This window comes from Lycium ferocissimum, chromosome 9 (genome assembly GCF_029784015.1).
Source record: "Lycium ferocissimum isolate CSIRO_LF1 chromosome 9, AGI_CSIRO_Lferr_CH_V1, whole genome shotgun sequence".
Classification (NCBI taxonomy): Eukaryota; Viridiplantae; Streptophyta; class Magnoliopsida; order Solanales; family Solanaceae; genus Lycium; species Lycium ferocissimum.
The window spans coordinates 18,751,280-18,758,779 of record NC_081350.1 but is presented as its reverse complement, the minus strand read 5'-3'; the positions used below and the strand labels follow the sequence as shown (position 1 = coordinate 18,758,779).

Here is a 7,500-nt window from a genome sequence, read left to right as displayed (position 1 = left end):
GGACCAAGATAAAGCCATTGATTTATTTAGCCCACATCCGCATTTGAACTCCTTCTTAAACAACATCGAATTAAACCACCATCTTTCCATAGAGTTTTCTTGCCCCCTATTTGCATGAAAATACAATAGATGAATAGTCATTCGCTATAAAATTATTTATTTGAATATCTTATTTTATGAAATAGGGGATTTCACTAAGTTGATTCTTAGGAAATGTCGAATCAAACCATTTGTCCTTATTTCAACAAAAGAAGCACGGGCTTCCTCACAAGAAGAACTTTTTTTTTGTCTTGATTCCAATTCAATATTAAACAAGTCTGAACTAATTGAATACTTATGTCAGAAATTTCTCGAATCGGTTTGCCATTTCCATAAAGGATATAATTGACAATTCGAAGTTGTACATTATCCCTTTCGTGCAATGGATCCGGTGGAAAAAGTGTTGCTAAATTTATATCGTCCGTTATTTCATATGTGACGACAGGTCGAACTAAAACAAAAAACCTTTTCTTACTAGGTGTAATCCGTTGGACATAGATCCAATTTTCACTTTTTTGGATTCCTTGGAATTTCTTTTTCCTGTTCCTGGTGGTATCAAAATATCGGTATGTCTGGATATCTTATTTGTCTCGCTAGGAAAATGGATATCTCCAGAAAAGATTTTAAGTTCAATTTGTTTTTTTCTCTCCACCCGGACCAATTTTTCTGACTCGGCTTCTTAGATTTAAGGTGATTGGTGTATCTACCCCAATGCTTGGCCCTATCTGACCTTTTGTCTTGTTTTCCTCTTGTTTTCCTCTCTTATCCTCTCTTGAGCCGAGGGTCTTTCGGAAACAGCCGCCCTACCTTTCAAGGTGGGGGTTAGGTCTGCGTACACTCTACCCTCCCTAGACCCCACATGGTGGGATTATACTGGGCTTCTTCTTGTTGTTGTTGTTGGTGTATCTACCCCAACGATACTATTGTTCCGTACCATTATGGAAGAAGATCCAGCCAAGATATGTACCTCCTCAGGAATGAAAAAAAAGCGATCTACTTTCATTTCGTATTTTGTCTTAAATTTTTGGACTCCTCGATACTCAATCATATCCTCTTTTTGGATGACTAAGAATGCGTTTCTATAGTCCCATATTTAATAATGCCCGAACTCTTTCTTACTCACATCGAGGATCATCGAAATAAGCAAGAATACTATTTCAATGGAAAATACCATTTACGGGGATTTCAATGGGAGATACACGAACGGGGCATTAGTTCATTCTCGAGTTCTTCGTATCGTAAAAAAAGATATCAAATTTCTACCAAGATAACCCAGAAGTTCCAACTAATAAGAAGCCTAATGAACCTAAAAAAGGATAAAGGCCCGGTCGTTAAGAAATTACTTATTTTTCAAGACCTCATTATAAGTTCTATCCATATATATTCGATCGCCAAGTCATACTTTACCCGATTGCATTTTATTGGAATTGAGATAATACCCGTTCAGAAATTTGACTTTACTTTTTTGTTTCCGAAGTAACTCTTATCAACAAGCACTAGTTTGAGGTGAACTAGCACTAGTTTGATGTCAACCTTTACGAGTAATTCATCAAATTGGTTAAATCTAAAATAATAACATACTCTTTATTTAATACAATCCCACTATACATATCGATATACATATAGATTCACCGACTACATTTCAGCCATCCAGTGATCCTAATCTATTTGAAAATTGCTAGAATTGATATATCCATATATCATGTTTAGAGCATAAGAGTTTTTTCCTTTATGTTCGGTGGAAATCACATGTTATACTATATTTCAATAAATAGATATCCGTGTTATGATACAAGTTCACGTTAAAAAAAAAAATGGATGAGATTGGGTCCCAAGATAAATCTAAACAATCTTGTTTTTTTTAACATGAAGAAATAAAGAAGCCATTGCAATTGCCGGAAAAGACTAGGCCTACTAACGACAAAAATGGATGGAAGGTTCAAATTTGTCATGAAGGGGTACCTCGATTTACTATTTGTATCTTTATTATGTTATTATATAAATAAAGATATCTTGTAATAATTATAATGAAATTAAGAATTTGAATTCTAATTAGATAATATTTATTATTAATAGAATTTGAAGAATTTGAAATTCTTACACGTCGTAAACCTATACAACAAGAATTATTGACAAAAATTCTTATATTCAAATTGTTTTAACAATGAATTAATAATGAGATGGACTAAGCAATATAAAGTGAATATTCATTGAGACGAAGTATGATATTAAGTGAAGGAAAGGGTAATTTTAGGAAAAAGATCTTTTTTTTAGATCTTTTTCCCCTTACTCTTTAATATCATCGTAATTTTTTTGCTATCACTCTAGATCGTATATAACATAGTTGTATATTTAGATTCCCCTATTCTATTCCCTAAGTTAAGTAATTCTCTTGAGCCACTCACCATATACATTTATACATTGCTTTGGGCTAAGCTAAAAAAGACTATTTCAATATTTCAGTGATGGCCCTCCATGGATTCACCTATATAAGCCACGGCTAAAGTTGCAAAAATAAGAGCTTGAATACCACTTGTAAATAATCTAAGGAGCATGACAGGTATAGGAACTACTAAAGGTACTAAAGAAACAAGAACAACAACTACTAATTCATCAGCTAAGATATTCCCGAAAAGTCGAAAACTAAGTGATAAAGATTTTGTGAAATCTTCTAAGATGTTATTGGGTAAAAGGATTGGGGTTGGTTGAATATATTTTCCGAAATAACCTAATCCTTTTTTCATAAGACCCGCATAGAAATATGCCACTGATGTGAGTAAAGCCAAAGCAACAGTAGTATTTATATCATTCGTGGGTGCGGCTAAACTCCCCATGAGGTAATTGTATGATTTTCCAAGTTAAAAGAGCTCCTGACCAATTAGAAACAAAAATAAATAAAAACACAGTGCCAATAAAAGGAACCCAGGGCCCATATTCTTCTCTAATTTGAGTTTTACTCACATCTCGAATGAATTCAAGAACATATTCGAAGAAATTCTGACCTCCGATTGGAATGGTTGTGGGTTCCGAACAACTATAGTGGCTGAACCTAATAAGATAGCAATTACAACCCAAGAAGTAATAAGTACTTGGCCATGTACTTGGAAACTCCCTATTTTCCATTAGAAATGTTGGCCTACTTCCACACCGGATATATCGTATAACCCCTTTAGAGTATTGATGGAACATGATAGAACATTCATATTGCCTTGCCCTCTGAAAAATTGAACTTTAAACAAAATTTTTTGATTCCACCATCCCTTTGTCTATTTGAATCGGATATTTCGAATACCAACTAAGATTTTGAATACTAATAAATAACATAATATCCCCTATTATTTCTATCTCTTTTTTGAAATTCAGAAATAGTAAGCGATTCCATAAGGGATTTCTGAAGTAAGTTATTTATCTTATTATGTTATTATTAATCAAGGATTTCTTATATAGCTAGAACGACCCTCACAAATTGCAAATACTAATTTGTTAAGAATTAATCAGATTGAGGACATGGCGTCATCATTCGCTGGAATTGAAATATCTGCGAGATTGGGGTCACAATTTATATCGGTTAAACAAATTGTTGGAATTCCTAAAGTAATACACTCTCGCAGGGCCGTATATTCTTCTTGCTAATCAACGATGATTACAATATCGGGTACCCCTGTCATATATTTAATCCCACCCACATATGTTTGCAAGCGAGATAATTATCTTTTCAACATAGCTGCATCTCTTTTTGGGAGACAGTTGAGTCTTCCTGTTTTTTGTTCCATTCTCAAGTCCCTAAACTTATGAAGTCTTTTTTCTGTAGTAGACCAATTTGTTAACATGCCGCCGAGCCACTTTTTATTAACATAATGACACCGAGCCCTTATTGCAGCCCGCGACACTAAATCAGCTGCTTTATTTTTTGTCCCAACAATTAAGAATTGTTTTCCCCTACTTGCTGCATCAAAAACTAAATCACAAGCTTCTGATAAAAAACGAGCAGTTCTAGTCAGATTTATAATATGAATACCTTTACGCTTTGCAGAAATATAAGGTGCCATTCTAGGATTCCATTTCCTAGTACCATGTCCAAAATGAACTCCTGCTCTCATCATCTCTTCCAAATCGATGTTCCAATATCTTTTTGTCATTTCTCCGCACACCCTCCCCCTTTTTTATTCTTTTTCAAAAAAAAAAAAAAAAAAAGAGATGAGGAACCCTGAACTGAAATAAATAATTGTTCCGATAGAACCTTCTCTTCTACCGTAGATTGGACGTAGATACATGACCCAAACCATTATTCTTTTCTATTCATTATTCTTTTTATTACCTTATAAAAAATAAAATAAAGAATCCAAAAAATACTCGATTTCTATTTATGGTTCCACATTTCATTTACATGCAATAAAATACCTCGAGAGGTTTAAAGATAAGAACCCCATTTTACTTCGAAATGAAAAACCGGAATTCCCGTTCAATTCTTGGTAAAATGGGAAAAATGGGCCTATTTCAAAGGAGACCAGTAATTAATCCCTTTCATATCATTTGATCCATTGTAAATTCTTGATTTCAATAGTTGAAGTATTTAGCAAAGACTTAGAATAAGTAAGAATAGAAAATTTGATTTAAGTTTTAAATTAGTTTAAGTTAGTCCATATTTTTACTTTTTATTGACGCCTTTCAAAAGAGGTAAGATCCGGTGAATCGGAAACAATTAATTAAGAATTCAAAACTTTTTTATGGAACAGACATATGAATATGCGTGGATCAGGGTAAGAAGGGGTAGAGAAAATTCCTAGAGCCAATGTTCGAATACGAGGCTCTACGGCGCTGAAGTAACCCATGCCATACTCCCAGGAAAAGCTCGAACGACTTTGAGCAAGAGGGTACTTGTACCCGAAAGCGACACAGGTGGGTAGGTAGAGAATACCTAGGGGCGCGAGACAACTCTCTCTAAGAAACTCAGCAAAATAGCCCCGTAACTTCAGGAGAAGGGGTGCCTCCTCACAATGGGGGTCGCAATGACTAGGCCCAAGCGACTGTTTACCAAAAACACAGGTCTCCGCAAAGTCGTAAGGCCATGTGTGGTGGCTGACGCCTACCCAGTATCGTGAGGTCAAGGAAGTTGGTGACCTGATGACAGAGGAGCCGGCGACCGAAGCCCCGGTGAATGGCGGTCGTATTGGAATGGGTGAAGGGTCAAATGATTTGGTAATTCCTCATGAGGGGATGAATCGAGACAAATTTGAATCAGATCTCTGGATTTTTGTTCATCCTTTGTCGTAATAATATCTCGGGGTTTGTAGCGATAACTCAGTATATCTACTATATGACCATTAACTAAAATATGTCGATGGTTAACTAATTGACGGGCTGCGGGAATAGTTGAAGCCATACCCAATCGAAAAAGGATGTTATCGAAACACATTTTAAGTAATTGTTGTAAAACCTTGGTGCTTTTTAATCTTTTCAAAATGGCTGCAACATGCCCTTTTTGCGATTTCTATGAAAGAATCCTACAGACGATGGATTCCCGCGTGAAACACTTTGGATGGAAAAAGTTTGATCAATTCCAAGAAATTTTGGAATTGGAAACTTGCTCGAATTGGATTCTTTAGATTTCCATACCGAAGATATATTTACGAAGTTGTTCCAATTTTTTTATTGATTGGCATTAACCCTAGACCCTTGCCCCGAGAAATAAATTAATACTTCCTACTCGAGCTCCATCATGGACTATTTACATTACCAACGATGTCGAACCAAGAGTACCTTCATTCCTACATAAAATGGTGGATGTACAAATCCACAACGGATCGTGTCCTTCAAGTCGCACGTTGCTTTCTACCACATTGTTTCAAATGAAGTTTTACCATAACATTCCTCTAAGAACCGGTATGGAATTGATTCAATTATGGAATCATGAATAGTCATTGGTTGGGCTGATGTATAAACACCCTTGATCGTGAAATATTGATTGCTTGTTGAACCCTGTGAATTGCGTGAAAGTAGGATACTCCAAATTCAGGGGTCAAAGAGTTTTAGAAAACGTTCTTGGTGGAAAAAAATGTGAATGAAGGATCCCACTAAATTAAATTGGGTCGATGAATCTAAGAAATGGTGAGAATTCTTGATCTCTCTCAATTCGAAAATCCAGGATTTGAATTGATGTCCTCTCATTGATTTCTCCTAAATTTCATTGATTCCTCTCATTGATTCCTCCTAAATTGCATTGATTTCTCCTAAATATTTCATTTCAATTGGAATTTGGTTATTCACCATGTACGAGGATCCCCGCTAAGCATCCATGGCTGAATGGTTAAAGCGCCCAACTCATAATTGGCGAATTTGTAGGTTCAATTTCTACTGGATGCACGCCAATGGGACCCTCCAATAAGTCTATTGGAATTAGCTCTGTATCAATGGAATCTCATCATCCATACATAACGAATTGATGTGGTATATTCATATGATAACATATGAACGGTAATAACTAGTGTTCTTATTGAGACTATAAGTCATAGGGAAGAAAATCGATTTATGGATGGAATCAAACATGCAGTATTTACAGACAAAAGTATTCGGTTATTAGGGAAAAATGAATATACTTCTAATGTCGAATCAAGATCAACTAAGACAGAAATAAAGCATTGGGTCGAATTCTTCTTTGGTGTCAAGGTAATAGCTATGAATAGTCATCGACTTTCGGGAAAGAGTAGAAGAACGAGACCTATTATGGATTCAATGCATTTATGATCATTACGCTTCAACCGGGTTATTCTATTACACCTCTTAGAAAGAAAAGAACTTTAAAAAAAAAAATACTTAATAGCATGGCGATACATTTATACAAAACTTCTACCCCGAGCACACGCAATGGAACCGTAGACAGTCAAGTGAAATCCAATCCATGAAATAATTTGATCTATGGACAGCGTCGTTATGGTAAAGGTCATAATGCCAGAGGAATCATTACCGCAAGGCATAGAGGGGGAGTTCATAAGCTTCTATGTCGTAAAATCGATTTTCGGCGGAATGAAAAGACATATATGGTAGAATCGTAACCATAGAATACGACCTTAATCGAAATGCATACATTTGTCTCATACACTATGGGGATGGTGAGAAGAGATATATTTTACATCCTGGAGGAGCTATAATTGGAGATACCATTGTTTCTGGTACATAAGTTCCTATAAAAATGGGAAATTCCCTACCTTTGAGTGCGGTTTGAACTATTGATTTACGTAATTGGAAATAACCAATTAGGTTTACGACGAAACCTAGAAATCGATCACTAATCCAATTTGAGTACCTCTGCAGGATAGACCTCAACATAAAACGAAGAGTAACGGCAGACAAGTGATTGAGTTCAGTAGTTCGTCTATAAAATTATTGACTCTAGAGATATAGTAATATGGAGAAGACAAAATTATTTCAAGCACCGACAGAACCAGAAGCGCCCCTTCTTTC

At 35.6% G+C, this 7,500-nt stretch overlaps 3 pseudogenes; 1 reads left to right on the top strand and 2 right to left on the bottom strand.

Moving 5' to 3' along the window:
- Positions 1-167, bottom strand: part of LOC132031638 (acetyl-coenzyme A carboxylase carboxyl transferase subunit beta, chloroplastic-like) — a 1,537-nt pseudogene extending 1,370 nt beyond the window's left edge.
- A 2,136-nt stretch (positions 168-2,303) lies between these two features.
- On the bottom strand, positions 2,304-4,178 carry LOC132069273 (small ribosomal subunit protein uS2c-like; annotated as a pseudogene).
- Positions 4,179-5,163: 985 nt separating this feature from the next.
- Positions 5,164-7,500, top strand: part of LOC132031637 (ATP synthase subunit alpha, chloroplastic-like) — an 8,489-nt pseudogene continuing 6,152 nt past the window's right edge.